Genomic DNA, 22,269 nt, shown 5'->3' on the forward strand with positions numbered 1-22,269 from the left:
ACACTCTATGATGCAGCATGATGCTGAGGAAAATTGAGTTTTACTCCAGAAAGCCATATTTCTAAGCTCTGCTAATAACTGAGTCCTCCACATCAGGGGTCTCCAACCCCTGGTTCCAGTCTGTGGCCATGACAGCTCTCCCGCCCCCCCTGCATGCACCCCACACACACCCCCACCCACATGCATGGCCTGTCACCCACATGCACAGGTGCCCTGCCCCTCCGTGAGCACACCAAGTCCCTCCGCGCATGCATGTGAGTGCACCCCACCCCTCCTTCAGTGTGCCCCCCCTCCGTGCATGCATGCAATCGCACCCTACCCTTCAGTGAGTGCAAGGGGGTGCCCCACCCCCTGCACACAGACCCCACCCATCCCAACTGGTTTGCGGTTCAGAAAAGATTGGGGGCCACTGCTCTACATTGTTTCAGAACTGTCCTGCCCCACCCAGTTGAATCAACTTCATGTATCTCTGTGTCCAGCATTCTTCAGCCAGACCTGCTGACCTAAACACTGTTCACCATACACCAGGTTCTGATTCCAGTTTGTTCATATACAGTATTTTTATATCTTGTACTGAATGTTGGATATGAGACCTAGTCTGTGTAACTACAGTTTAGAAGCCTGCATTATGTTTGAATTACATCCATTAAGTTTAGCAAAAACACATCCTTGTTGAATTGATCAAACCCTCTAGAGACTTCATGAGCATTCGTGTAGGGAGGTCTCAGTGTAGTATGTATAAACCATATCCTCCTCACTTACTCATTCAGTCACACACATGGATGCACAGTTTGTGCTTCAATCATACTGTTTGTTTCACACATCTGTAAATCTCTCTGCTTTCTGTTATAAATCTTTAACTATTATAGGTTATCAGCTCCACTTAAAAGTCATAAGTATCAGTACCATGCAGATCAAATGCATGATACTGAGTGATGACATTCAACTAGGAAGTCAAACAGGGTCAGGATGATGTTAGCCTATATATGATTCTGCTGATAAGTCTTCCTTGTTCCTTGTCATTCATTTCTGGTCAATTAAAGCAAAAGATGATAAATCCACTCCAATTAAGATAACGTCTGCTATGTGTAATTCTATGTGACGCAGTTTGTTAAACTAAACCCAGAATAATGTCTCACAGTACAGGCATGAAAAATCCAGTCAGCAGGATCATATAGTCCAAAGGGCAAAGGTTCTTCATTTCTGTCCCCATATCTGAAATTTATTAAATATGTGTGGATGAGAGGGCTAGTATCAATAGTATGTAACTATAGAAAGTGAATAAATGGTCTAATCACTTATCACTATCATTATGCAGTCAGATAAAATCTAGGAGCTGTTGGACTCAGAATTTAGCTTCCTGAGAATCTCGACTTTTTCTTTCTTTCTCAGCAACTGTAAGTCCTTGTAGCTGTGAATAAAGGCTTGAGAATGTCTGTGGGAAATCTGCTATGCAACCTCCACAACCAGCACAGGAACTAATAGATGTGTAGTGCCTTCCACATCACTAAGCAAGACAGAACAATAATGCAAAACCATAATACACATTATGCACATAATTTTGACATAGAATCTAGCATGTATTGGCAGAGCCCTTGATTTACACTGGTTCAGAGTAGTGGGTGTTTTTTTCCCCAGTTTAAGGACAGAATACCCACAGTCCTATTATTATTTCTAATCACAGTTAATGTATTCCAGCAAACATTGTGCTGGAAAAGTGATCTGGGTTAAAATTCCAAACAAAATAATTATGTGTAAGAGTAACCATTTGCTTCATACTTTCAAACACTCACAGCACTTTATACACAAGGTCTTTGTTATTCTTATAATCACCATGCAAGTGAGTAATATTATTTCGGTAGAGCCAAAGGAGGCTGAAAGAGTACCGACTTACTACCTGGTGAGTGCAGGCAAGGTCAAGTTTCAGACCAAGGATTCCCTGATTCATAGTCTTTCTTAACCACCATGATGACATCCAGCCTACTCGCATATAAGACAGAGAACAGCCTATCCCTTGTTCACAACTCACGGTTACTACATTAACAAATAATGTGGAAAATGTCCTGAGATGGGACGGTCTGGTTTGCATTCAGTATTTTCTATTGACTAGATAATGTTTAAAAGTCCATGTGAATCAGCTAAAAGCCCCTCCTCTCTCTCTCTCTCTCCCTCTCCCTCTCTCCCTCCACCCACCCATTCTTTTCCCCTCTGCCACTGGGATGTTTACTTTTTGGGGACAGAATGCCTTCATATCAGTTCAGTCTATGTGATCACTTGAGCTGATGTGAAGGTGTGTAAAGCCATTCCATCTGGCTCCAACAGCAGTGAGAGAGTCAAGTCAGCAGGGTCACTAGCTGACATTTGAGTCCTTTCCTCCCCACATGTGGTGCCTAGTTTTGCTTTAATCTTCTCTTCTTGTTGCCCCCCCCCCGCTTTAAAGGCTTGCTAATCTAGTGTTGGGGCTGCATGACCAAAGGAGGGGCGAAGAGGAGAGGAAGTTTTAAGGCAGATTTGGTCTAACTGTGCCTCCTGAAAATCTGGACAGCCAAAGCGGAGAAAAACTACCTTAAGCATGCCTTTGTATTTGCTGAGTTGTATGCCAAAGTAGATCCGTTTCTTTGCTCCCAGTTAACACCTAAAACATCAAGGTGAGATGGATAGATCATTGTCTAAGTCTCCACCCAAGTCCTGTTACACGTACAGTGGCAACTCGACTTACGAACTTAATCCGTATTAGAACGACATTCGTATGTCGAAAAGTTTGTAAGTCGAGGCAAACTTTTCCATAGGAATGCATTGAAAACCATTTAATCTGTACTGGCTGTTTTTCATTCTTAAATCGAGACGCTGTTCTTATGTCGAAGCATTAGTTCCCTTAGGAACTAATGCAAAGCCGGTTAATCCGGACTCTACCAACAGGGGAAGGATTTTTTAAATTTTTTTCTTCTTTTGACCTAAGATGAACTTAGGTCAAAAAAAGGGCAGGAAAGTTTTTTGTTGTTGTTTGTAAGTCAACGCTCCGTTTGCAAGTCGAAGCAACATTTTGCGAACTTGAAACATTTGCAAGTGGCGATGTTCATACGTCAAGGTGCCACTGTAGTGGGATTAGTAAATCCCACTCCCACTGAATTTAGTGGGACTCTGTTTAGATTTAGTAGGATGGAATACACCATAAAAGCTATCTCACACACAAGTTTTCATGAAATAAATTCAATTGTTTTTCTTCATTAGAACTATCATCTTAGCAAGAAACGTTCTGATGTTTGCCAGGTAACACAGCGTCATGAATGAGCAGCATCTATTTAATCTGTTACTTTATTTCATAATATTGCTAATCCTGTGCCTGTAATTTTTAATGTTTAAAGATGGAAAGAGGTGCTTTGGGGCTTTTCTTCAGGAACTGAGACCATTTTCCTGCATTCGTCTGTGGTGTAATGGTAATGGTAATAGTGCTGTGTTAATAATAAATAATTTGTTGGATTGCTTTCCTGAATGGCAATTAGACTAATGATAACAGGCTATTGCCCCACCAAAGTAATGAATAAAACAATGAATTCCTTTTTAAATGGTAAAAACCACACACTGTATAGAAGGGAGGACTTTTTAGTTTGCTGTTCTTCAGTTCTGGAACCAGAGGGTTGAAATCTTATTATTTCTGTTGTAAGCAAGGGTTGTCTGTTGGATTCTTTCAGGCAAACGCTAAACCCAGGAAGGAAACATCAGCATACCTGCCACGCCTTCCCCTTCCAATAGGGAGGAGTCCAATGAAGATAGAGCCTTAATAACTGCAGACTACAATGTCTGAGGGGGTTTGCCTTGCATATTCTGTCACCATAAAGTTGGCTGACATTGGCATGTAAAATAAGACTAAAACATGTATGTAGAACAAATGATTTTGCAAAAGTGGACCATATATTTTATGTACTGGTCATTTCATTCTTCAGCGAACCTCTGTGGAGAGAGCTTTCAATTGTGAACAAAATGATACTTTTATACTCACATGATGACACATACAGTTCTCAATGGAGATTGATATTTAATTAGAGGATTGATTAATGGTGACACCTATCTTGCTGGATCTGAACCAGTGATTTGGAAAATGAGAAGCTCTACTAGTCTGTTACCAAAGCAGCGAGCTAACCCAGCCCTAATCACATGTGCCCATGAACTTTCTTAAGGACCAACTTCTGAGATACAAGAAGAATGACACCATCATTACATTGCATTAGGGTGAAGTCCGCCTTTTGACTGAAACCTTAACTAGCACAAAAGCAAAGGGTTTCCTAATATATCTGTTAGCTTCAGTGAGAGCTTTGCATATGTATAAGGAAGGTAACAGAAAAGGGTTTTGGTGGACTAAAGTGTGAAGAGCACATTGAACATTTGTCATGAGATAAAGATCAAGCTATCACAATTCAGGCAAAGCAGAAGGGACAGTCTTTTTGAAAATAATGGTTAGCAAGGGTTTCTGATAACATGTATACTGTGTATCTCCTGCACACTTATGCTCCACAGAAACTTTTTAAAGTTTTGTACCTCAGGGAGCAAAGTCTTAGTAAATATCAGAAGAGCAGAGGCCCCCTATATGTGGCAGTACTCCTTCCCATATCTATCACCCATCAATGTTTGTCATGTTGCATTAATTTATTTTCTACACACCCAGATAGTTCTTTTTGTCTGTGCCACTCCTTCCCAGAGTGAAACCAAGTTACAAGAGAAATCAGCCTAAACACAGAGGGATGAAAGTGCAAAGAACTTGGGAAATGATCTGCAAAAATATTCATTTTGTTTTAAGGCTTAGCTAGAATGTTTACTGGGGAGTTTTTCATGTTCAGCTTGGCTGACTTTTATTGAGAAAATCTGCTTAACCTATGAGCCTGGTACTTTTTGTAATTAGAAAGGCTTTTGATTTTTCAGTTTCCAAACAAGCAGTATGTGTTCAGTCCACCAGTGTGATTTCTTCTGGGTCTCAAAACCACCTGCCAAAGATGCCACTGCAGTCCACACCCAAACAATTGTGAACACATAGTTATAAGTCTCCTAAAAGGGAGTTCTCTCCCTCCATCTCTGCAAAGGAAATACCAGATTCAGAGGAAAGATTTTCTTTAAAACCAAAGCAGGGAAGGAATGGATTAAATTCTTCCTTCACACCTGCTGTTAACTGGACAATAATTCTTCCCCCACTCCACTGATGGGGACTACAGTATTTGCATCTTAACATATTATAGGCAAAGAGGAGTTCAACCATTTAAATGTCAGATTTAGTTTGGCCCTCATACATGGAAGATAAAGCAATAAGCCACCTCAGAACTGAGAAAATGGTACTTGGGACAACAGCCTCTTGATTAGTCTAATGCTGTAGCTGCTGACATGGTGGTGGCTTGGTCTAGCTCTGGAACCATACCAGACACATGTAATTGGTCTTCCTGACATAGTAGTAGTCTGTTGCACCAACGCCAGGCTGTTAACTTTAACTGTTGGGTGTAATACTGCCACAACTGCAATTACCGAGAAAAATGAATAAACCTCAGAAATAGCGTGAATTCCAATTGTAGCAGCTTCTTTTATGCTGTTATTCCCCTCCCTCCAACCCAGTGACAAGAATAGCTAAATTTGAGCAGCTGCATCACTTCTAAATCCAGAAAAGGAAGAGGCTGGAAAGTACTACAATGCTTTTTTTAAAGCACAGCAAGCAAAAGAGGAAAGCTTTGCAGCAGGTGGTTGTAATACCTTCCTCCAGATGTTTCTGGCCTACAGATCTCACCAACCCTAGTTAGGATATCCAGGGGTGAGAGGCTGGGAGAGTCTAACGGCAGCTGGAGAACTACAAGTTTCTCATCTCTGCTTTATAGGCTTACTACCTTCACTTTGCTAAAACAGAGCATGAAACAACAGATAAACACAGTGGATACACATCAGGAAGTTCATAGCTCTCAGATACCTGTCCCCAAGTACTTACCATAAGATAGGTGTTTCTTATGTAAACATATTATATGTTTACCATGGGAAAGAATAACCAAACACTGGCATACCCACAAGGCCACATAAAGGACAAATGATTTCTGAAAGGCAGTGCAGTGTAATGGTTATCATGTTTGAGTGAGAATTGGGTAATCAAGATTCTAGTCCCTATTTAGCCATGAAACACACTGGTTGATCTTGGAGCATTCATTCTGTCTCATCTTGACCTGTTTGTACAGGGTTGTTGCTGTGAAGACAAGATGGAAAAAAAGGAGGGCCTTGCATCCAATCTCTATCCAAATGGAGGATAAAAGTGTGATAAATAATATTGCAAATGGCCAACCTACATTGGATCAGTAGGCACTTTTCCTCCTATAAAAAAAAAAATTAAAGTGAAGTGAAAAGATTTCCCACTGTAACACTGATTTATTGGACATTGTTTTATATGTTTCACTGCCTATTTCAAACATCTCAATTTTCTCTCATACCAAGCGCATGCTGTTTGAAAGCAAAAGTAATGTAATATACTGTACTTCTTTTTTAAAAAGTCAATATTAATAGCAACAAAAAAGGTATAACTTATGTCAAAATCCACAGACACTGAAGTATTAACAGACAACACTACTGATATAACATCTGCTGAAAGATCTCCACCTACAAATTATTATTCCAAAATAGGTCAGAACATCAATCTCCCTTTTCTCTGAGGAAGAAAAGGGCAGCCACACCAATGGGACTGGCATACTGTTACAGTTAATAGAACTGCATCATCTCCTGTTATTCATTTCTGTAAGTCAAGCAGCTCTTCTATGGCATATAACCTGCCTTCCCTTCAGTGGGACGGCACTTCAGTACACCCCTACTCCCCCCCACCCCACCCCCCAAGGGATCCCCAGCGCTTTGCTTGAGGGCACGGAGTGAATCATCCGGTAACACAGAAATCTCTAAGTCCTCTTTAGCAATCCCAGGAGGAGGCAGATCTGAGGCAAGTCAGCAGAGAGGATGCCTGCAGCAATGTCAGTTCTAGAACAGTCGGGCTGACAGGATTCTGAGCGGGGATTAAGGTTGAGATCAGGGATGCTGGGGAAATGAAAAAAGATTCTGGCTTTCAGGCGTGCTTCTGTTGTGTTTGTCTTGCTGTTTGTTCTAAAGGAAGATTGACTCCCTGGACATTTGACTTTAAAAAGCCTGAGATCACCTTCATGAAAGGCCACGGTGTTTGCCTAAATACCACGTAGCTTCTGCCACAGCCAAAGGCTTGTGTTAACAGAAACAGGCTGGCAAAACTCAGAGAGTTCACAGCTTCTGAGGGCTGGCTGGTGCACGAGGCACATACATCTCATTGATTACTGCACACTTAATGCTTGGCAGCTTAAACTGCAAACAGACACCACTGAACAGCAGTATCTTTGAGGTGACTGGAGCAGATAGTTAAATTTTCTCTTTGATGTTTTATTTGCAATGGTCTGTTCCCACATGCAAGCCATCACTTGATACTTGGCTTGTACTTCAGTGAACATGGGTTGTGTGAACCAGACTTTAGCATGTCAACAGCCGTAATCACAGTGGCTTTGCAACACGGTCCAAAACTACAAAACTGAAGCAGAGCAAATTCTGCCAGAAAAGGAAGCAATAAGAGAGGTGAAATAAAACAATTATTAACTGGTATTCTTTGAACTCACTGATTGTTAACGTAAGTATGGCAACAAGTAACTTCAGCAGGGGAGGATCGATGGACAGGTAGTCAAATGGGATTAATCTTGGCTTCTCTTGGTTTTCTGTAAGTGATCACTTGTAGATTTCTGCCTTTAGATCACTTGCTTCTTAAATCACTTTTGCCTTTTTCAGGGCTATAGTTTAGGTTTTGTTCTTCTTCATCTGTAGTGGCTGAGCACAAGAGTGCCTCCATATTGTCCTTCAGCGCACTTGAACACACAAAGGCTAGCTCTAGGGACTTCTATACACCTGGATGGATTTTCTGGAAGACACAACTTTCTCCTTTTACTATACCATGAATATACTTAGTCGTATCTATAAGCTCATTTTGATTAGTAATTACATGTCAAGTCGATTCTGATTTGTGGCAACCCTTGCCAGTGTTTTCTAGGTATCAAGTACTCAGAAGTGGGTTTACCAGTCTCTTCTGCTGCTGCCATTCTAGGGCTGTGCAGCTTGCCCAAGGCTACACTGGCTGGCTGTTCTCATGTGAGGCATACTGGGAACTGAATGTCTGGTGTTCCATCCCTCTGCTTATTAGTCTAAAAGTGGAATTTGAACACGGAATCCCCATATTTCAGTCTAGTTCTGTTGCCATTGCCACACATTGATGCCAGTGTAATATTATTAAGCGAAAGAACAATTGTGTAACTTACCTGCTTTCTTTGGCCATAATGGCTTTTATAAATGCTGCTGGCATTTTTCAAAAGAAGAGGTATCAAAGCTTCCATTGTTAAATGAATAAATTGGTGGGTATCAATAGCAACCAAATTGCTTGCATCTGAACTATCTTTAATACCACTGTAAAAATAAAATCTCTGCCAAAAGTGTCTTTGGCTTCCAACCACAAGAATTGTTTAAGAAAATTTTGCAAAGATGTTGAAATATTTGGAAATATTCAACAGATTAAATCTGAGAAATAATGATTTAATTCTTACTAAGTGAGGAATCGATCTTGAAGGAGGCCATGGACCAGCTCTGTACTGAAAATACTTTGCTTATGTGATTTGGGATTTTTTCTTTTCATTTCTGACTTAGCACTCTTAGGTCTTGAGAGGTTAGGAATTGAAGGCTGATTTGTGTAGTATTTCCATACAAAACCTGCCAGAGTTTTTCCCTGCTGACTTAAACAGGAGTTTCATCTGATAGGCCAAATGTGCTCCTCTCTGGAGATCCAAAATAATGGGGTTGTCATTTGCGTACTTTAGTAGCCTGATGAATTGTTTATTAAAGCAATCCATGTGGGGCTTCTCTTAATGTTTCCTTTGGTGGATGCAGCTATTCATTCTTTGGCTCATTCTGCTCCACAACCCGGTCAAATTATTGATGATTAGGTGAGAGGTAGGACATACATCAGGGCAGCTTCGTGTGTGAATTGCTCCATCTCAGTCTAGTGCAGTGCACAGGAGAGAGATCCATTTTTGTTCTGCCATAGTACCTGCCCTCTGAACCCCATTATGGGCTTTAGTTAGGTTTCAACTGACAGCTTTAAATAAAGATTTTACAGGTTCTCAGATTGATTAAAATGGACATAGGAACAGTTTGATTTTCTGATAACCTATTAATACAAGTTTCTTCTTTCCCTGTTATGATTGTGGACATCATTTCTGAGCATATCTTGGCCAGCATGGTTAGTGGGTATTCTGGGAGAAGTTGTCCAAAACATTAATATTTCTAATCTCTGATGCAAACTTCTTGAAACACTAGGAAAGTGTTCTAGCTGTTCCACTATGTTGGTGCCCTTCAGGGAATGGGAAGCTTTCTGAACTTCCAGAGTATCCTGATAAGAGTATCCTGTTACCAAGTAACTTCCAGAGTATCCTCTTACCAAGTAACTTATGACTTATGACAATAGTGTTAATTAATGGACTCCAGAAGATCGCCCCCCATTAGTAAACTACACCATTCTGGGTGGTGCAGTCTAAAAACTTTGTTTCTCATCTCTGAATAAACAAGTGTGGCTTCCGCACAATCCCACCTTTAAGATTTTTTCAGAAATTTCCAGGAGTTTCAGTGCAAAAACTGTACTCTCCAGGATATTTTAGGGAAGAGGCCACTTCCTTTTCCCTGAAATATCCAGCAGGCAAGCTGGTTGATCATCTGCTCTCAGCAACATTGTATTATCTCTGTCATTTTATTTTTATACACTCCATTCCCAATCAGTGAAGTTTTGATATGCTTTCACACCATTTTCAGTCTGTATGTTGTTCTTCCTTCTTCTGACTCCCTGCTGTCAGTACAATTTGGTCTTTATCTTTTTGAGGTAAACCACTTTGAGCACTCTTGTAGAAAGGCGGTGGAGAATTTTTTGTGAAAAACAAAGAAATTAATACTATCACCCAAAATCCTTCTCAATGATGCTAGAATCAAACCAGTCCACATTCTTTCTACATTTACATTTTCTTGTCAATGTGAAACACATTACATTCATCTTGTGTAGAAGTTAATTTTATTATTATCCTCTCAGTCTTTCGGTTTTTCATTCTGAATTTTAATCCTGTCTTCTGTAGTGTTTACAGCTCTTCTCATTTTTGTACTGTCTTATCTGCAAATCTGAATAACATATTCTCTACTTCTTTATCCAAGTTATTAATAAAAATGTTGAACATCTCTAGACCCAGGACAGACAGTTGTGGAATAATTATTGTTCTCTGAATGCAACTTCCCAACACATTGTATACAATTTTCATGCAATCCATGTCCTTGACATGAATTAGACAATCAGTTTCTTGGCACACAGTAGGCTAATGCTGAAGGATCACATGTTCTTCACTGTATTCATGTGACTTTGTTACCCGCCTAGGAGATTTATTCATCCATATCCAATTTTACTGAGGTACGTTCACAAAAAATGTGCTTTTACCAAGCCTAGATTATCACCCTGCTTTATGTATTTGCACAGATGTAGTTCCACACATCTGGGAGAAGTCTGGAAAAATATCCAAGTGTAGTAATTCATCAGGTCCATCATATCCAGAGCACACATATTTACTGATATCAGCAACATGTGGGAGCAATGTGCTTGCAGATTCTCTACCTCACAGAGAGTCAAGAAGGAGGAGAAGAGATACACAGGCCAACAATATAGCCTGGTTACAATAACTATTGCTATGCTGGATCTTACAATAGCATTATTAGTTGATATCCTATGCTTCCTCTGACCAGGAACATCTAAAGCACAATAGCAGTACAGAAAGGAAGCAACAGTGACAATTGGTCACACAGTGTCCTTATACCAACTAACACAAGTTAGTTATAACATCTATCTAAAATGCAGCAATGCTGTACACCTATGTTGACATTCTTTCATTCTGTCATCCCTCCTACACACAGTGCACAAGCATATCATAAAAATGGCCTTTAGTTCATAAGACTTAGCAGAACTCTTAATGGCAGAGCTTTTTGGAGTCATTCATTCATTCATAGGATCACATCAGTTGGAAGTGACTCAGTTGAACATAACAAAGTGGCCACCCTACATTGATTGGCAGGTCCCACTGGATTCAGCCTTTTGGCATAGGAATCCTCTTCATTTTCTCAAAGACTGCTTATGCTCTCTTATATTGGTCCCTGTTCATTGCCTCACCCTTCCCATTGACCAGTGCCTTTAGGTTTCTTCCCAGTCCTTCTCCTGGTCAAGTTTGTATTCTTCCTTTCTCCTGCCTCCTTCTCTTTCTTGACTGATAAAATGTATGGATTCCTAAGCAGAGCTGGAATGTTTCAGTCTCTACCAGGTGAAGCTCATGACCAAACTGTATGAGCCAATTAAACTGACCAGTAATTTGATTTACACCACCACCACCACCACCACACACACAGAGATGGCTAGCTGGCACAAGGAATTCCCTTCCCATATTATATGATCATAGCTACCTATATTGGTTTAAGATTATGATGGCACCCTTACAATGTTATGGCACTATAACTAGGAATTATGTTGTAGGTTTCATTGCCAAGGCAGCAGCCTCCCATTCCCTATGATTTCAGGGACACAAACTGAAACCAGGGTGAGTGCTTGTGAGGCCATAGAAGTGGGTCATACAAGGGCTGGGAAGTGGTCAAGAACTAATTATAGAAATGGGCACAAAGTTGATCCAGACAAGAGGTACAGGCATTCATAGAAAGCCCAACTAATCAAATCATATGCCAACCCAGAGTTGAAGGGAAAGAGTTCTCTGAGCAGGTAAGCCTAGAGTAAAATGGTGAGCAACAACTGCAGTGTATTCACAAAGGCTTTCACGGCTGGGATCTAATGGTTGTTGTGGGTTTTTCGGGCTCTTTGGCCATGTTCTGAAGGTTGTTCTTCCTGACGTTTTGCCAGTCTCTGTGGCCAGCATCTTCAGAGGACAGTAGTGCTACTCCTGTCCTCTGAAGATGCTACTCCTGTCCTCTGAAGATGCTGGCCACAGAGACTGGCGAAACGTTAGGAAGAGCAACCTTCAGAGCATGGCCAAAGAGCCTGAAAAACCCACAACAACCATTAGCAACTGCAGTGTTTGCCATTATTCTTTAATTGTTTAGTTGTTTCAGGCCAGACGGTGCTGTTAAGATGTAGGGAAAGCGTGGTGGTGGGAGGGAGTCTCATTCTGGGTCTTCTGCTGCCGCTGATAGGACTTGTGCAAAAAGAAGGATCACAAATACTGTGCTGATGTTCCACACCTTTCTTGCTCAAGTGTATGCACTTAGCAGCTTTCTCCTAGTCCTCGTCTCTCACTACTAGCTTTTTGCTATGTTGCTGCTGTGAAAGTACAGCATACCTATAAACCTAAGCCACTGAGCTTTTGTGCTAGCTAGGAATTCACCCACTCCATCAACACTTTCCTCCTCCAGTTTGCTCTTGCTGAGAACTGTTTTCCCATCTGGAGACTTGAGGAGACAAAACAATTCCCTAAGACTTCAGTTCCCACTGAGACCTGGTAACCCCATAGTTTTAATCCTTGTTCAGGAAGCATCACTCAAATATAGAGCTTCCCTGTAAACCAATGAAAGAAGCAAACGCTCAAAGATTCTTACCTACAGTGCAAATAGCTGTTCTAAACAAAAAAATAATTATCACCTTGAGTAGTGGATCTGGACAGATCATGGTTTAGGACACTTTTACTGCAAAAGAATTAACCCATATAAGAATAAAACAAGTCTGGTACCAAATTTGTTACTCAGGATTTAAAAACAAAACGTGAGGTTTTGGGGATCTCTCCCTTTCTCACACACATAATTCCTTCATCTGTTTTCTAGGTCTGCATTTTTTTTTGTTTCCCCAAACAGTTTAATACTCTTGGCTTCTGAAAAAGGTTGAAAGCAATGCCAGACTTTATGTACATTTTGGCATTGTTTAAACTACTAACCACCAAGCTAACAACTGCTAAAACAGCAAAACATTGAAAAAACAACAACAAAAGGAGAAGAATTTCCAAAAACATCAAGTGAACTCTGAACCACACATTTGTCTCTCCCTCCCTTCCTCTCTTGCTCTTATTCACTCAGCCTTAAAAGTTGATGCAAACCTGTAATCTGTGATTTCTTTTGATCTCTTATCTTTCTGTACATACCATTAACTTACTTCCCAATCTTTCCCATTCCTTCATTCTTCTTCTGCACCCCACCCCCACTGATTTGAGTTCTTTTGTTATGTCTTCAAACTGATGGCCCATCAGACACAATTCGTTCACTCCATCATTATCATCTGTGTAATGTTATGGCAGTTCTGTGGTGACTCCTTAGCTAAGGCCTGTCCTCTGAATTTTTATGCTACAATACACCTTCCAAGCTCTATCAGAACATCAGTGTTGGCTATACCAATAGCTGTCTCCTGTGCCTCACGAGGATGGGCTATAAAGCTTCAGTACTCAGATGCTTTTCTCCCTTTGCCTCTCTGACCCTTCTCATTTTAGCACTCCTTTATTTCTTCCTCCCTCCCTCCGAGATACAAAAAGCCCCAAACTCTTTCTCATTCTCTATCCCTCAGTCTATCCCTTCTCTATCCTTTCCCCCCTCCTTTTGATACACAATATTCAATCCTGTGTTTTCAGAGGGGCTTTCTCCCCCCCTCAAGTTTTCTTTTAACTTTCAAGGTCAACAGGGACAGACAATGCCACCAGTGCCTGTTTGATATGTGAGCGCTATTGGCGTCCATTGCCACGGTTTCCGTGGTAACACAGTAACCATTAATTTTCAATTAAACTAGACAAAAAGCCCGATGACAGCTCCAGGTCTGCTGAAGATGTCAAGAATCCGTATTAATATACAGCAAGAGAGCATAATTGTGTGTCCATCTTCCCGAGCAACGAAAATGGGGGGATAATTACCAGCTAGAAAGCCACTCTATAATTTTGTTCTTACTGTCACCACAACCCTACATATTAGCATAAATTAAAAGCAGGGTTTATTGTTACCAAAGTGCATTGATATTTCGAGGGTATTTTCTTCCTTTTAACTGTTTGTTGTTGATGGGTGATTTCTGGACTTATGGCAGCTTCTACCTTGGGAACATTCTAGATGTGGAAAAGTAACTGTGGAGATCTTAATAATGTCACCCAGAATTGAAAGTACAAAGAAGAATTCTTAAGAAATGAGAGAGCGATAACTTGAGAAATGGATTACCCCCCCCCGCTTTCTTCTCATAACCATGTGACATGGTAATTAAATGTCTTATTTCTGTATAGTCCTTAATGTCAGGATTTTTAGATCTAGTACATCTCCATTCACTGGTAACTTACAGTTCACATCTTAGAGATGCCAACACTGAAACATTTTTCTTGCTTCTTTCATCTCACTGTGAAGAGTTTCCATTCTTGTATCCAGAACTTACATTTCACCCCTCATAAACTTTTCAGCCACTTAGTCAGTCACTAAGTGCTTTAGATTTTGAATGAAGGCTTATCTCATTTCATTCTCTCCACCTGCAGAAGTTCCAAAATGGAAGCTTCCCTGCTTGCCATCTCAGAAATAGACCTTTTTCTTCTGTACATTCTTTGTATTGCAGAATGGAGGATCGAGAAATTATGATACAGTACATTGCCAACAACCATTTGAAAACAACCATTCTATACACCGAGCTTCTTGTTCCAGTTTTCCCTTTCCAACAAGTCTGTTGTTGGTGCTACATGATTAGCCTACAATATTGTTATTACATCCCTCTTCAAGACTCACCATGAAGTTGGAATCAAAGTAAATTTCTAAGTGCTGGTTTCTGGTAACAAATGCTGAATTTATAGATTTAAGTGAATGGAGGGGGGGGGCGAAGCAAGTGCCTTGTATCATATCCAGAGAAAGCTGTCCTTCAAAAGGGAATTTAGTATAATTACCCTTAAGGGAGCTATCCTCACATAGTCAGTCACAACACTGACCTGCTGGCTAGGATCTGACAAGGAAATTATAGGCTGTATACTCAACAGAAGGGGCTTCCTCCCTCCTGAAAAAAAAGGCAAAATGCAAGATATTTGAAATGAAAAGTATTAGCTTCTGAGTTTTATATCAGTTTCTTACATAGAAGTTTTATTTGCTGCTGAATCAGTCAAACAAATGTTTTTTTGGGAGGAGGGGAGGAGGTCCTAAAATGAACTTCATGATAGAATTCTAATTGATGAGCTTGGTATAACCCTGGTTTCATCCAGGTGTATAGTTCCTGATATTCCAAAATCAGTGTGTGTTTGCTTTGTCTACCATTAATTTAGGATGGGAAAGAATACTGTCAGGTAAAATCAGGTTTGGAAGCTTCATATAGCATTACCCTGTTTTCCCGAAAATAAGACCTAACCTGAAAATAAGCCCTAGTATGATGTTTTCAGGATGCTCGTAATATACAGTAAGTCCTACCTCCAAAATAAACCCCAGTTAAGTGAAAGCCCGCCTTCCACCATTGTGCAGCTACCAGAAGATGACAGGACTGTATTTGAATAAATATAAATTTATGTAGATAAATGTAGATCCCCTGAAAATAAGCCCTAATGTGTTTTTTGGAGCAAAAATTAATAAAAGACCCTGTATTATTTTTGGGGAAACACGGTAGCTCTATCCTTTAACAAAGGAGAAACGAGAATTCACTCTTTTTTGCTCTTTCATCATAGTTTCCATCTCTAATGACAATTGACATCCTTATTAGTACTGTTTCCCAAACTGTACAAATGGAGATACTTTTTCAGTACTTCTGTGTGTTTGTGTGTGTGCGTGCATGTGTGCATGCATGTGTGTGTGTGTGTGTGTGTGTGCGCGCGCGCGCTCATGTTTAACCTAAGAAATATCTGGTTTTGACTCAGATAACCACTCCCCAAAAGTGGTTTCTGGGCATCAATATATGAGATGCTGATTCCATATCTAGAAGCAGTGTAACCTTAAAAGGAAGAATGTTATGTGAAAGATTTACATTGCCTGGAGGGATAATGTTGTAAGAGGAGGAAATATAGTTTTGCCTTAATGTGTGATATAATCCTTAAATCCAAAATGATACTGGGGATTCCTCTGTTCTTCCTTCAGCAAACACACTCAATGTTAAAAGTTGTGCCTGATATGTTACTAGTTGCTCTTTTTCTGTAACAAAATGTAGTTTCCAGATTCTTCTCCTAAGATGTATAAGGCAATACACAAAGATGACAATGATGATGACGACGACAACGACGACGACGACAACAACAACAACAACAACAGCAACAACAACAACAACGACAAAATCGTTGTGGCACCTTAAAGACTAATTGTTATATTTTAATGTGAGCTTTAGTGGACAAATCCATGAAACAAATCAGATTTTGCCTGATAAGCTTACCCACACTAACATGGCTATCTCTTCTAAAACTTCTCTAAAGGTGGTATCTGTTACTTTTAAGAAGGAAGTGTGCATACACATGTGTACATACACAAAAGAAGCACTGGATGACTGGCTGATTAATACGAAGGATGCAAAAGACCTATCTAAGGCTTCAGATTCAGCAATTATCTTAATTTTGGGACAATATGTGCAATTGGTTGCATAGTGTAATTGAGCAATATTGCACAAAATTTTGCAACATCGTTCTTGTCTCTGCCTAAACTTTGTTAAAAATGCTAGGAAATCATTCACCGTCCCCATGGGTAAGGAAAAGAAATGTTATGTTTCCTTGTCTTTAGCTGCAGTGAAAGTGAAGATTTACATTTCTTGAGTGGCATAACCATTTTATAACATGGTGGACTGTGAGTTAGCTAAGAGGGTCAAAATTGCTATAACGGTGCATTTTGATAGTAGTCATGCAGGGTGTGGAATCATTACCCTGGAGCACTTTAAACAAGAAGAATGTTAATATATGAAAGCCATCCCAAAGATTGCAGGTGCAGAGGGAACCCAAGAATAAAATATAGCCTGTTCACTTTCCTATCTGATCTAACGTAATATTGACAATACATTTTGAGAATAAGCAGAATGTGAACTCCATTGCAGGTAGAATGTAGTGTACAGTGGCTTTTTTGTTGTTGTTTCGTCGTGTGCGACTCTTCGTGACCCCATGGAGCACAGCACGCCAGGCCCTCCTGTCTTCCACTGCCTCCTGGAGTTTGGTCAAATTCATGTTGGTCAAATTCATGACCAACCATCTTGTCCTCTGTCGTCCCCTTCTCCTCTTGCCTTCATACCTTCCCATCATTAGGATGGCTTTAGATACAATATTGTTAATAGCTGATTAGTTAACTTTTTATCATCCCTGTCAAAACTAAGGATTCTTCATTTCAGCTCTTCCAAAGCATTAATGATGTGCTCTATAGTGAGAGAAGTAGCTAGTGGGATTGTGATGTCATGTTTATTTTGGGTGGAAGTAAAGGTAGAATAAGGGTGCATCATTGTGCTCATGATTTCAGTGAGGATGGAGGATTCATCTGTTTTCTGAATTTCTTTGACTGTAGGGATATAGTTTCGATGATTTCCTTTAAACTGATTTTTTTTTCCCCTTTATGGAATTATTTTCCTGGAACTGCTAAATTTTATTAAGGGCTAGCTTGCACAAACAATCAGCACTTGCGTCCTCCAAACAGTTGTATCCTGCTGTGATTCTCTGAATCAGTTGCTTACAGCCATTACTGAGATGACAAGAGCCTCAGAAATGGAAGCTGTGATCAAAGCAATGGCTGCAATCGTCTCACTGTAAGCGGCCAGTTCACAGAACATTCCTCCAAATGGCTGAGCACCAAAGTGCACTGTCATATCAGAGGCTAAAAAAGAATTTTGTTAGATTCAACAGGTTCAGGGGAAATAGCATTTTCACATGTCTTTCCACTTGTGACAGGAAATGCACCTCATAAGAAGCATGCACACAGTTACAAGGTTTACATGGGCATTGAGAAAAGAAAAGAAAGAAAAGTATACCCTGAACTATGCACGCGTTTGAAAATCTTAATGGCTGAAGTGTAAACAGTTGGGAAAAATATGATCAAAGATGCTTTAGGAAATGAGGAAAATGTGTAAATTAGGTAAAATACAGAGATAAACATATACATTAGGAAAAGCACATTAAAAGTGCAAACAAATTTCTGTGCAAATTCACCTCCTCCTAGAGAAACCAATACAAAAGTAGGACAGGAAGAAAATGCAGGTAAGAGCTGGTGAAATGCAATTGATATGGAAGTTTTAAATCCCTGTGCCACATTGGAAAAATAAGAACTGTTTGATTATAAACTCTTAACACTAGTAGAATTCCAAATACTGTACCACTCAACCTCAAGGTTAGGAACCAATCAGGACACAGCAGCCTGCTTCAGCTACCAATCTGTGGCCAAAGTAATGTTGGAAGAACTGTTTTACTACTAAATTTGGCACAACTGCTAGTTTTTCCTGAACTAAATCTGGACTTTCAGAGCAAAACAATATTTTCAGACATGACATTGCCTTCAGCATGTTGCATGTTACTTCTTCTCATTTATTTATTTATAAATTGTTTTTCTGCCCACCAGGGTTCCCAGATCAATGAACAATAAGATCAAAACATAAAACCAAAATACAAACAAATCTTCTTTTTAAAAAATAGACTAAAAGGGGAAATGATTTTTAAAAACCTAAGTCTGATAAAATATAGTTTGTTTGCCTGTTTGGAAACTCAGTTAATGACATTTACTGTAACAAATTACTTTGGGGAGGTATGAACATAATAACATTGGTTGTTGTAGGTTTTCTGGGCCATTTGGCTGTGTTCTGGTGATGCTGGTCACAGATATGGGCGAAATGTTAGGAAGAAAAATCTCCAGAACATGGCCAAACAGCCTGAAAAACCTACAACATCTATCGGATCCCGGCCATGAAAGCCTTCAAGAATACGTAATAGCATTGCTTTCTCAAAATAATGCACAACTGGTAATGCCATTACTTCTGTAGTGCAACAAATGCATGATAGACGTATGAAATGGAAGCATCAAGATTGCCAGGTGGACATCTGGAGATCTTTACATACTCATTGCCTTTCAGGTTTCAGCCTCAGTTTACTTTGCATGTAATTCCACAATTGAGATATTACTACAGAAAAAGGTCCTGTCTTGCATATCTGCTCATCTGGCCTCTTAGAGTGATGGGCCATATAGGAGTGCTTCCATTGAAGAACTCTAGTTCAGGACAGGCTCATAGGAGAGAAAAATGTTTTTCAGATATCTGCTTCTAAACTGTTTGTATGTGAATGTTATTAATATGAAATACATAGAACCTGGAAAGTTATTTTGTAAATAAATGCAGTTTCTCCCAATCTTTCCTTTCCCAGATTCTTCAATTGGCCCCATTTGTCCTTTGTATAGGAAGGAGGACTTGAGGTATGTCATCCATATATATGGGGGAGGGGGGAATAAATTACCAAGATAATAAAAACAAGGAAAATTGCAACTGTCTTCTTTCCCAATTTATTAGGAATTTTAAAGGCACAATATGAATTTCCAGACAATGAGCTGGTCACTACTATGCAAATAGCTATTTAAACATTGTGGTTGGAGCCAGAGTACAGCTGTCTTAAGAAACTAGAAACAAGGCTGAATGAAAACTTCCTCCTGTACCTCTGCCAATTCCTTGCTCTCTATTCCCTTCCTTTAGCCAACTAGCTGTCCTAGCAGCAAGCCTAAGAAAGAAAGAAAGAAAGAAAGAAAGAAAGAAAGAAAGAAAGAAAGAAAGAAAGAAAGAAAGAAAGAAAGAAAGAAAGAAAGAAAGAAAGAAAGAAAGAAAGAAAGACCCAGACACCAGGCATGGAGAAAATAATCTTCAAGTGGTTAACAAGTGGTAAACAAGGTTGATTTCCTCTTCTCTATCTGCTGCATCCTGTATAGTTGGGTTGAACTGAATTAACACAGAGAAAACTGGCTTTTCAGATGTGACTTCAAATTGGATCCATTTGGATTTTCTACTGTAGACAGACCTTAGGTTCTTCCAAGAATTTATTTAGGGCATTTATAATTAAATGTTTATTTTGAGTGTCTATTAAAGGTTTTTGGAATAAATATTTCAAATTTAATTAAGGAAACAGCAAACAAATACACTACCAAGTAACAAAATGGCTCCTTTTTTTTCTCTGTAGCTCTCTTGGCTTCAGTACCTACATGCCACATAAAATTCAAATATGCTGTGTTCCCTAGGATAGAGATTTCATTTCATTTCATTTAGTCGTTTAGTCGTGTCCGACTCTTTGTGACCCCATGGACCAGAGCACGCCAGGCCCTCCTGTCTTCCCCTGCCTCCTGGAATTGTGTCAAATTCATGTTGGTTGCCTCACAGACACTGTCCAGCCATCTCATCCTCGGTCGTCCCATTCTCCTCTTGCCATCACACTTTCCCAACATCAGGGTCTTTTCCAGGGAATCTTTTCTTCTCATTAGATGGCCAAAGTACTGGAGCCTCAGCTTCAGGATCTGTCCTTCCAGGGAGCACTCAGGGTTGATTTCCTTTAGAATTGATAGGTTTGTTCTCCTTGCAGTCCAGGGGACTCTCAAGAGCCTCCTCCAGCACCACAATTCAAAGGCATCAATTCTTCGGCGGTCAGCTTTCTTTATGGTCCAGCTCTCACTTCCATACATCACAACAGGAAAAACCATAGCTTTGACTATTCGGACTTTTGTTGGCAATGTGATGTCTCTGCTTTTTAAGATGCTGTCAAGGTTTGTCATTGCTTTCCTACCAAGAAGAAGGCATCTTTTAATTTCGAGGCTGCTGTCTCCATCTGCAGTGATTATGGAGCCCAAGAAGGTAAAATCTGTCACTGCCTCCATATCTTCCCCTTCTATTTGCCAGGATGTGATGGGGCCAGTGGCCATGATCTTAGTTTTTTTGATGTTAAGACCGTTTTTTGCACTCTCCTCTTTCGCCCTCATTACAAGGTTCTTTAGTTCCTCCTCACTTTCTGCCATCAGAGTGGTATTATCTGCATATCGGAGGTTGTTGATATTTCTTCCGGCAATCTTGATTCCAGCTTGGGATTCCTCCAGTCCGGCCTTTCGCAAGATGTATTCTGCATATAAGTTAAATAAGCAGGGAGACAATATATAGCCTTGTCGTACTCCTTTCCCAATTTTGAACCAATCAGTTGTTCCATATCCAGTTCTAACTGTTGCTTCCTGTCCCACATATAGGTTTCTCAGGAGATGGATAAGGTGGTCAGGCACGCCCATTTCTTTAAGGACTTGCCATAGTTTGCTGTGGTCCACACAGTCAAAGGCTTTTGCATAATCAATGAAGCAGAAGTAGATATTTTTCTGGAACTCTCTGGCTTTCTCCATAATCCAGCACATGTTAGCAATTTGGTCTCGAGTTCCTCTGCCCCTTCGGAATCCTGCTTGTACTTCTGGGAGTTCTCGGTCCACATATTGCTGAAGCCTACCTTGTAGGATTTTGAGCATAACCTTGCTAGCGTGTGAAATGAGTGCAATTGTGCGGTAGTTGGAGTATTCTTTCGCACTTCCCTTCTTTGGTATTGGGATGTAGACTGATCTTTTCCAGTCCTCTGGCCACTGTTGAGTTTTCCAAACTTGCTGGCATATTGAATGTAGCACCTTAACAGCATCATCTTTTAAGATTTTAAATAGTTCAGCTGGAATGCCATCACCTCCACTGGCCTTGTTGTTAGCCAGGCTTTCTAAGGCCCACTTGACTTCACTCTCCAGGATGTCTGGCTCTAGGTCAGCAACTACATTGTCCTTTATCATGTCCATCCTTGCACCAAAGGGTCCTCTGATATCTCCAATTTTCCTGAACAGATCTCTGGTTTCTCCTTTTCTGTTATTTTCCTCTATTTCTTTGTATTGTTCATTTAAGAAGGCTCTCTTGTCTCTCCTTGCTATTCTTTGGAAGTCTGTATTCAATTTTCTGTAACTTTCCCTATCTCCCCTGTATTTTGTTTCCCTTCTCCTCTCTGCTATTTGTAAAGCTTCCTTGGACAGCCACTTTGCTTTCTTGCATTTCCTTTTCTTTGGGATGGTTTTTATTGCTGCCTCCTGTACAATGTTACGAGCCTCTGTCCAAAGTTCTTCAGGCACTCTGTCCACCAAATCGAGTTCCTTAAATCTGTTCTTCACTTCCACTGTGTATTCATAAGGGATTTGATTTAGATTATACCTGAGTAGCCCAGTGGTTTTTCCTACTTTCTTCAGTTTAAGCTTGAATTTTGCTAT

The 22,269-nt window shown here is 40.1% G+C and overlaps 1 long non-coding RNA gene across 1 annotated transcript in view; it reads left to right on the forward strand.

Moving 5' to 3' along the window:
• Positions 1-20,335, forward strand: part of LOC140706589 (uncharacterized) — a 33,987-nt gene extending 13,652 nt beyond the window's left edge. The window contains exons 2-3 of the long non-coding RNA XR_013545029.1: positions 19,383-19,431; positions 19,706-20,335. This is a non-coding gene — a long non-coding RNA (uncharacterized LOC140706589). The remainder of the gene's footprint in view (positions 1-19,382; positions 19,432-19,705) is intronic.
• The last annotated feature ends 1,934 nt before the right edge of the window (positions 20,336-22,269 follow it).

This window comes from Pogona vitticeps, chromosome 4, assembly GCF_051106095.1.
Source record: "Pogona vitticeps strain Pit_001003342236 chromosome 4, PviZW2.1, whole genome shotgun sequence".
In the NCBI taxonomy this organism is placed as follows: domain Eukaryota; kingdom Metazoa; phylum Chordata; class Lepidosauria; order Squamata; family Agamidae; genus Pogona; species Pogona vitticeps.